The 10,818-nt window shown below is 30.6% G+C and overlaps 1 long non-coding RNA gene across 1 annotated transcript; it reads left to right on the forward strand.

The window, feature by feature from the left end:
• Window positions 1-493: 493 nt before the first annotated feature.
• On the forward strand, window positions 494-7,106 carry LOC127707396 (uncharacterized). Its single transcript, XR_007984847.1, has 3 exons — window positions 494-583; window positions 1,375-1,449; window positions 7,067-7,106. It is a non-coding gene; the product is annotated as an uncharacterized LOC127707396 (long non-coding RNA).
• The last annotated feature ends 3,712 nt before the right edge of the window (window positions 7,107-10,818 follow it).

The following is a 10,818-nucleotide window of genomic DNA, read 5'->3' on the forward strand; positions in this document are numbered from 1 at the left end:
TGCTTTCATATTTTTCAATAGTTCAATGCCTTCTTTGAAAATGCTGTCATATGATTCATAGAGACTTTTCAATTAGTAGTGAACATTCTTATTAAAATGGTTTCTTCAAGTGAAATACTTCATGAGCTTTTAATATCAGTTAACATCTTTTCCAATACATAGGCAATCTTCATGTGAACACAGTTTGGTTTGCGTGTAACCAAAAATAAGTGATTTTTCATTTACAGCAAAATCTAATATTTCTCGAGAAGTAAAGCCAAAAACTGCAGACACAAATGTATACACAGTCCCTACAGAAAATATAGAAAAAACAAATGATACAATGGAAATTACACCGAACAATTGTGACCAAAAACTATTGTCAGGTATGTTATTTTTTGTTTGTTTAATTTTACCACTTTAGTAATATTTAGATAAATCAGACAAACTCTGTGCTCATAACACCAGTTCATCCTTTCGTATTGATTTACACATTATGCTGTGATTACAGGAACATTGAAACAGAATAGCAAGGACTCCTATGATGGCCAAAGACATAAAAATGTTTCCGCAACATCAATTTCTGGTTCACAAACTTTTCCTGGTAAGTTAGACAACATTGAGAAATAAATCGAAGGTGTTGGTATGTTTGTCGTGCAACATGTAGAATATAGCCCACTTGTAACTACAGATTAAGAATAATACGTTATGATTAAACCCAATGTGGTATGCAAAGAAGCCGGCATAGTGTTTCCAAAAACTGTGGATTCATTATTATTCGTAGAATCTCCATTTTTGTGGGTTTCGTGGGTAAATGTGAACCACAAACTCCAATGTTCCACGAATTACAAATTTTCTAAAGGCTTTGATGTGTTTGAGCTTTTGATTTTGCAATTCGATTAGGGACGTTCCGTTTTGAATTTTCCTCGAAGTTCAGTATTTTTGTGATTTTACTTTTTGCATGCACAGATTGGCAAATCCTCGAAATCAAATATCCACGAAAATGTAATTTTCCTCTATCCACGAAAACTGATACTGACGAAAATATATGAATCCACAGTAAATGGTTGTTACAAATGTAATTGATATACTATCTAAAACATAAAGTAAATATATATTACTTAACCATGATTAATTACTTGGTAAAATAAATTTGCTATTTGATAAATTAAGAAATTAACAGGACTTAATTCAAACCTCCTGAAGCAACATGAGCAAGATTGACTACCGAAGATTGAATTTGCTATTCTTTTGATGTCCCTGTCAGTCGTAAAGATTCAAATGTTTCTACGCGATTATTATACATCATTAGTTTTAAAATATTGGGTTTAAGCATTCCTGATGAAGATAAATTTCAATGACGAAGGTCAACATTAATTTGTTTTCCATTAATAGAAAGATTTAAAGAGTTGGATCAACGGCCTACTAAGAAGAAAGGGTTAGCTAAACAAGTGACTGAAACAAACGTAGGTTGGTACATTTCCCATACTTAAAATATTTACAATTTGATATATTACAGATATATACAAATAAAGGTTCACACACGTTCATTTTTATCTATAAAGAAGTCACTCCTTACTATCCTACTACCTGTCGATACATTTAATTTTGGCATTGCACAAGTCATGTCTTCTTTGACTGTTCATGACTTTGAAATACTTAATCCCTGGGATGTGTTTTAGTTGATTTTAGTCTCCGATGCACGATTTTTTTATTATTAATTGTTTTGGCTTTTAACTAGCTGTCAGTAACTGCAAGTACTCTCAAATCGTACTTTCTTGTTAATTTGACCTGTTGATACTATTTGTAATGATTTTTTGTTATTCAATGTTAACATGGATCTTGTCTATATACCAGCTTTGATTATTTTGAATTACTACAAATTTTCACTTCTTCGTACTATGAACATCAAAATTATTTCCTTTCTCCTTAAATACTGTTCTTGGACCTGTACAGGAAGTTTTATCTAGCACTAATTGTATAGTTTTATTGTTGATATTCACCCCATATGTACCAAGTGTTAGATTAGTTTTATTGATATAAAGAAATTTCTTGGTATTCCTAAACGGAAGATTTTATACACACAGAAGAAGAAGTATACCTAACAACAAAATTATTTTCATTTATCTGTGTATAATATGACGCAGGTTTTTTTTCAAAAGTGATGATTTTCTAATAATTGTTTAAAATTTCACAGTGGTATCATACTTTAACTTTTTTTAAACCTATTTATTTACTTTTGACCTTAATTATTTATCACTTATAATTTTTATTAACTATGTATTTACATTCAGGTATCACAGATCAAATTTATTCGTTCATTGTGTGTTAATTTGAGTTTTTTGATTGAGTTAAGCCTTCCAATTGATATTTTATAGTGTGTATTTCTATGTTGTGATGTTAAACTATTGTTTCAGAAAAAGGGAGAAGGTTTGGTACCATTAAAACGTTTAATCCCGCTGCAAATGTTTGCACCTGTCCTAAGTCAGGAATCTGATGTACAGTAGTTGTCGTCTGTTTATGTAGTCCATACGTGTTTCTCGTTTCTCGTTTTTATATAGATTAGACCGTTGGCTTTCCCGTTTGAATGGTTTTACACTAGCAATTTTTGGAGCCCTTTATAGCTTGCTGTTCGGTGTGAGCCAAGGTTCCTTGTTGAAGGCCGTACCTTGACCTATAATGGTTTACTTTTATAAATTGTTACTTGGATGGAGAGTTTTCTCATTGGCACTCATACCACATCTTCCTATATCTATCATATATACCAGGATTGATAATGTGTATGCCAGACGCGCGTTTCTTCAACAAAAGCATCATCAAAAATGTTCGAATAAAAAAAAGTTAAAACGGCCAAATAAAGAATAAATTTGAGGAGTTTTGAGAACCCATTTTATATCAATGGTCGTTTTAAAGGTTTTTAAACAACTACACCACTTTTTGTTATGCCTAATTAAAAGTAATATCATATCTTTCCATGAAAACATGAAGTGAATTAAATCTTTGATACCTTTTTTGTTGGAAGGTTATTCTGTAAAGTTGTGCACGGATTCCAATATCAAATAAATTGAAGGCAAAATCTTCAAAATATTTGTCATGTAGTTTAACAATTGTTTGTTGAATTGGGTGTATTGTTAAAAAAAAAACAGTTGATAGTCCAAGGGATGTTGTGAATTATAAAGATTTCACTATAATTTAATATTGAAAATTGCGATGTTAAAGGTTGTACTACAATAAAAACCAGTATTCAAATATTTTGATAGCATTTTGTATGCAATTTTTCTCATTTTGCAATATCTGATCCTATATTTTTTTCCAATGACCAGTAATCGCAATAATAAATGGGTGACAGAATGCAGTTGACATCACAAAATTTCTTGTCAAGTTGTTCATGTTGTGCAGGTTTATTTTCATATACATGTATATTGAATTGATATTATGTTACCTAATTGCCCACACGTCGGTGTTAAGTTGTCATTTCATAGGTTTGCTTCCTCAAAGTTGGTTCATATTTTTCCAATTGTCGTCTATTGGCGATTTTGAAAATCAAACTGTTAAGTAGTAACCCAGCGTGTGTTCTTTCTTGTGACATTTGCATATCTCAAGTATTACGTTATGCGTATTACATTATATGGAAACCAACTAACAGGTGTATGCTTCTGACGCCAAATATATTCTCCACCAACAATATGAATAAAAATGACTTAAATTGTCACTTCAAAAGTTTTACAGGGAACATCCCAAATACGTTGACCGATAGCGTGTGTCTCTCAAAAAACATTTGTTCAGTTTAGATCTTAAGATGTAAGATCAGTTGTCTGCTCTGTAAATGTACATAACATATTCTATTCCGTATTGCGACATTTTGACTGAGCACGGATTGACATTGTGAATCATACAAGCCTTACATGTAACGTTTAACTTTCTGACTCATCTTTTCCCGCTATTCCCATAACATACATTTCTATTAATCTTCATTTGATGATCAATAAATCACTGTTGCTTATAATATAAAGTTAAACTTGATGCTTTTTGGATTTGGTGCAATTTAAACCTTTTCTTACTTCGTCTTTTGTTTACAAAATGTTAACCTCTGTATATGACTATGGTTGTTTGTTCTATAGAATAATGACGAATACATAAAAAAAAATAATCAACTTTGAAATAGTTGTATTGCAGATTGAAGCGTTAACATAAAAATACCTGAACAACTTATGGAGTTTGGCTGATTAGCGAAGCGCAATCCCGAAATGTGCGTCGGACGCATCAAATGTATACAATTTCATTTGTATTTAGATATAAGAAGATGTGGTATGAGTGCCAATGAGACAACTCTCCACCCAAGTCAAAATTTATAAAAGTACATTATAGGTCACAGTACGGTCTTCAACACGGAGCCTTGGCTCACACCGAACAGTAAGCTATAAAGGGCCCCAAAAAATTACTGGTGTAAAACCATTCAAACGGGAAAACCAACGGTCTAATCTATATAAAAAACGAGAAACGAGAAACACTTATGAACCACATCAACAAACGACAACTACTGAACATCAGATTCCTGACTTAGGATAGGTGCAAACAAATGCAGCGGGTTTAAACGTTTTAATGGTACCAAACCTTCACCCTTTTTCTAAAACAATAGTGTAACATCACAACATAGAAAGACACACTATAAAATATCAACTGAAATAGCTTAACTCAATCAAAGGACATATTAACACCATTGAACATACACTGAACAAATAAATTTGACCTATGACACAATGTAAATACAAAATAAATAAACTAAGGGAAGAATAATAAAAGTAACATGTTATATCGATAAGAAATGTTAAACAATTAAAGAAAAACAATATGCTCGAACAAAAATACCATCCATTTGCAATAACTTTAAACACAGGAAAATGAAAATAATTTTGTTGTTAGGTATACATGTACAGTACCAATAGAGAAAGGAAATATTTTTACAAAATAAATAATTTTGATGTTCATAGTACGAAGTGAAAATTTATAGTTATACCAAACACTTATCAAAGCTGGTGTATAGACCAGATATAACCCTGAATAACATTCAATAACAAATAAGCAATACAATTAGTATCAACAGGTCAAATAAACAAGAAAATACGATTTGAGAGTACTCGCAGTTACTGACAGCTAGTTAAAAGCCAAAACAATTAATAATAAAAAATCATGCATCAGAGACTAAAATCAACTAAAACACATCCCAGGGATTTAGTATTTTAACGTCATGGACAGTCAACGAAGACATGACTAGTGCAATGCCAAAAATAAATGTATCGACAGACAGTAGGATAGTTAGGAGTTTAACCTCTTTATAGATCTAAACGAACGTGGGTGTGTCTTTATACATCCCACTTGAAAAAAAATACAAATTTAGTTATGTTTTAATTTGCTGATGACAAAATCGATATTAGTGCCAATGTAAACTATATTCAAAGATCAAATTACAACATTGGTAAGATAACCTTTACTAATAAGCCTGTTTAAAGGTTCGATGAGCTTACACGGATCACATAGTTATTTCCGCGCTTTAAGTACAATATTACCGTAAAATTTAGGATGTGAAATACCGTTTTTAATCAGTTTTCTACAAGTACAGCCAAATTTACTAATCAAATCTTTGTATCTATGAAAGAACTTAGCAAAAGTTTTACGTAATTTATGGTAACGAAATCCTTGATTTAATAATTTACCAGTGATGCATTGATTACGTTCGTTAAAATCTATGACATCACTACACACACGGGCATAACGAACGAGTTGGGATATATATAAACCGTATGATGGAACCAAAGGAACATCGCCGTCTTAAAAAGGAAAATTAACAAGAGGGAATGAAAAATCGTCTCTTTTGTCGTAAATTTTCGTTTGGAGTTTTCCTTTAGAGATTGAAATGTCCAAATCCAGAAAAGAACAACTACTGCTGTTTATGTTAGATTTAGTTAAAGTAAGTTCTATTGGGTAAATTTCGGTAGTATATTTAGAGAACTCTAGATTATTTAACGAAATATATCATCTAGATAACGGAAGGTATTGTTGAATGTATCAACCAAATGTAACAATGACGTGTCATTTGCCTTATTGACAGTTCGAAGAAAACCTCTCCTCCGGTCTTTTAAAAGAATTATTTATTTGTTGCATCCTATAGATATACATACTAACATAATGAATAATTAATAGTTGCTTTTATACACATTTGTGTATGTCGATGCAATTAAAGCCTTTAAGACTGTTGGGTTTTTTTTCAAATGACCATAACGATATTGACTATATCAACATAATTTAAACTAATGGCGTTATAAAACAGAATAAGCAACTTCAACTTATTTGCATCACCGATACTATCCTCGATTATGAATTCCTCGAGGGGAGGGTATATATTTTTAAGTGGTATCTGCTTCAGCAAGCCATAACAACTTACCATGTCATTGTTGTTATTACAGAAAAATTGAAAAATAGTAGCAAGGATAACCATAATGCATTAAGAGATAAAAACGTTTCTTCCACATCATTTTCTTTTATTCAAACATTTCCAGGAAAGGCTAAAATCCACGTTTCTTAAATATATATGGAATATTTTTGATTTTTTTCGTACATCATTTGAATATAGTACACTATGACCCATAGAAAACATTATATATAATAATACAATACAAGTTAGGTATGTAATGAAGCGAAGATGATAAATAAGATAAAGCTGTATCCAGTTAAATGATTGTTTTTATAATATCTTGTCTTAAAATAAGGGAAATTCAATTTATTATCCCGCATCAAGTTATTTAATAAGTGACTTAAATTTGCTTTGATGCATTTGGCTATTCTTTTGAATTTCTTTTTTGGTCATTAAGCTAAAAATTGTTCTACGTATACAATAGATTCTCTCATTTGTGGTTGTTACATTGACGTGTCTGTTCCTAATAGATTGAAGAGACTTGCACAACAGTAAACTACATTCGCATTAATTTGATTAAACATCCCTGTGAAAAATAGAGCTTTAGACGCACCAAATTTACAATATGTTAATTTCATTGACGATGAACAAAATAAACTTGTTTTATTTTGATAGGAAGAATGACAGAATCCAATCAACGGCCTACCAAAAAGAGTAAGTCTGCTACATTAATGATTGGAGCAAAAAGAAAGTTGGTACCTTTCACTTCATGTAAATGCTAACAATTTAACATACTAGACATATCTATTGACTTGTAATACAAAGGTCGTAGTTAAGTTTGTCGATTAACCATTCGCCATGTTGACTGAAAGTAGGACTGCATCTTTATGTAAATCAATGCCTTTTATGAAATAGAAACTTTCTAGAGAGGTTTTTTTGTTTGAGATAATTTTGTGAATAACCACACTGATTACCATACCAAATACATCGAAGACAATAACATCAAACTTAACTTTTAGATCAACAATATATGGCTGAATTGTATTGATTGATTTTTAGCAAGACGGGTATATATTCTAAAAGTGTTGCTCTTATCATTGTATAATTTCAATGGGAAAGGTTATATAAAAATAAATATTATGATGATTTTGAGATCAATTGATATGCCATTATTCTTCTTAATGCATTAGTGTTGTATATTTGTCCTGGTATGTGATTTTGACGCTAAAATATCTTCCACCAATGACATGCATGATATGAATAAACATTGATTATAATCGTCAAAACATATGTTTGACATTCAATATTACAAATAAGTTGACCAATGTTTTTCGGTCGCCTGTCTTTAGATACGAGAACAAGTGTCTGATCTGTAAGTTTACAGATTGTATTTTGGTTCCGGATTGTGACACGTTGACTTCATAAGGTTGACATCTTGAATGATGAAAACATGTTTGATTTTTCGACGCATCCGATCTCGATCCGTTTGGATATCAGGCTATTCACTCATATTTTTATATATCTTGACTAACATTTCTATAATCATTTTGCATACTCGAAATTTAATGAACGATACATCACTGTTGCTTAAAATATGAAATTTAGCTATAAGCTTTCTGGACTAAGGGCAATTTAAAGCTTCTTGCTCTGTCATCTTGTGTCTAGATTTTTTGTTGACAAATTTATGTCAGTACAATGACTATTGGTTGTTTGTTAATGGATTAATGTCTCATTGAGGAGTACCAACCATCTTCTTTAATCAATCTTAATAAAGTTAAAACTGTAGCGTAAAGAGGAAAGTGAAATCATATTGTATTTTTTCAAAGCAGAAGCATTGTTTATATTTAGTAATAGTTGATGTTTTGAAAATGAACTGAAAATTACCAAAACAACTATTTAAAGGAATAATAGCAACATACCTTTGTTATGAAACTTCGGGTTTTACAAAGTATGTGTTTGTTGCTGCTGACTTGGCATACGTTCTACTAAAATACATTTTGTTATGGCCATGTACGAAAAATTTCCTCAATCATACAAATTTCTATCAAATAACTGAAATTAATCAGCTTTGGAAATTAAACTACCCGTTGTTTTGATAGTTGTGGCTCAAATAATATATAGAGATTTCCTCCAATCTGATTATAATGCTGGATTCAGCGTCATTCATCTGCAACTTTCTTGGGGTCATTGAAGCCCTCTGTTCACCATGCGGTAAAACCTCAAGTGCATGGGCAAAGTCACTACATGGCCCTGTTTTGTTCAGTTCATACGTTTTGCGTGTATTTAATTTATTACTAGCAATTTATCATGAACACCCACTGAGCTTTCATGCAATGTCTTTACATGTAAAAATAAGAAGATGTGTTATGATTGCCAATGAGACAACATTCAACAAGAGACCAAATGATACACAAATTAACAACTATAGGTCACTGTATGGTCTTCAATCATGAGTAAACCAAAACAATTCAAACGAGAAAATTAACCTCTTGATTCATTTACAGAATAATTAACGAAAAACAAATATTATATACCGCAACATGTATATCTTAACATCTGCATTGTCTTTGATCATGTTGATAGTCTTATGAAAGTGAAAAATCCATTCAATACGGATTATTTTTATTTAATTGCATAGCTTTAAGATTTCTTTTCCAAATTAAATTAAATCTTGTTGAAAACGTAATTTTTCTAAATCTTATCTTATCATATCCTTGTATTTTCATAGTTTTTGAAAGAAAAAAAGGGAACAATACTATTATCCACCAAATTTTCAATTTATTATTTATATCAAAGACAAGGACACGGAACTGTTATTGCTTTTTTAGTTGAATGTGACGTTATTTGCATACTATCAATATAACAGCTTGTTAATTTGAAAAATGGAAGCGAACATCCTTAATTTTAAGTACTCAATGGACAATTGATTTGGAAATCTCATAAACGCACAACTTAAATATGCGATAACCGAGAACAAGCATTACTCCACATTACTAGGATCTATTCTCAGAACAATCATGTCCAGACTGCTGAGTAATTATTAATATTCTAACAGTTTGGGATATACTTACCTTATGAGGGTCAAGAGAACACAATCATTTATAAGAAAGGATGATATCTGGTTAATGCATTTTAGACTTATTTTGATCAGAACATCATCTAAAAAGTATGAAACTGAAAACAATATGTCTTGTTAAGAGTTTAAGTTATTTTTCAGATTTTTTTCTGATTGATTATTCATTATTGTGCAGATCCTTTCCTTTGCAGTCACTCAGTTTTTGTTATGTACTTTTTCAGAGAAATCAGTACAGGTATAAAATAGCTACTGAACAGTCTGAACATTGACTGTACAAATATCAATTAGCTGCAAGTACTAACATACAGTAATTCAATTAGTATTAATCATACAAAATAATCAAATAAAAGTAGCATAATAGTTTACCATATTTTTGTACAGATGTTGTTTATGAACATTGTTTTGTATTTACATAGCACAGAGACAAAGGCCGTCTTCTGAAAAGTATATTAGGACAAAAGCTGACCAAAAGTTTGGTATGTTTTTCAGTATTAATTTGTATGATATAGATTTAAAACATAGGTAAATTATTCACTGATTCATAAACACAATTTCAGAAATATTTCAGAAACATACACAAGAATTAAAAAAACAATAGTGAACCTTCAGGTTTGTTGGATCGCTATCGATCTAGAAAGAGTAACTACGTAATCGATACATTATCTTTCTTTCGGGCATGGTCATTGCCGTAAATGTTGATAAATTTATAAACCAGGAATTTATTTTTTTTCAAAGCAGTACATACTAAGTGTTCACAATAGTGACTTACAATTTATTACCATTATTCAGCATATTTCTACTATATAACCAAATGTTCGCAAATCATTACAGCAGGAGAAAAAATACCAACACTAAATATTAGGTTGAAAAAAAACGAAACTTTCTTTTTTTTTAAAAACTAAATATGTACTAACCAAAATAATGTAATTAAATATAAGACATCATTACTTTGTTGTCAAACGAATGCACTCTTTCTGATAGTTTTCATTATTGTATCTTGTACATTCAAATAATGAACGTTCAATAATGGTACCTATTATAAGATAAATAAGAAGATCTGAAGGAGAAATCAAAACCATGCTTGAATCAAGATGGACAGACTACATGATAGTAAAAACAGTTTGAGAAAAATATAAAAAAAGAAAACGACCAACTTAATACTTAAAATCGATCAAAACTGTGTAAAACTGTTTTCATATCATTTCGTTCTAAATTTCTTTATAACACCCATTTTTCATTTTCGTTTTTTATTTAAATTATACACATTAATGACTTTTTATGTTCTTAATATATCTCGTATATACTGATGCTGTCAACTCACTCGAAAACTCATATTTTATTGACTGTTCAC

The sequence above is a fragment of the Mytilus californianus genome, unplaced genomic scaffold (genome assembly GCF_021869535.1).
Source record: "Mytilus californianus isolate M0D057914Y unplaced genomic scaffold, xbMytCali1.0.p SCAF_69, whole genome shotgun sequence".
In the NCBI taxonomy this organism is placed as follows: domain Eukaryota; kingdom Metazoa; phylum Mollusca; class Bivalvia; order Mytilida; family Mytilidae; genus Mytilus; species Mytilus californianus.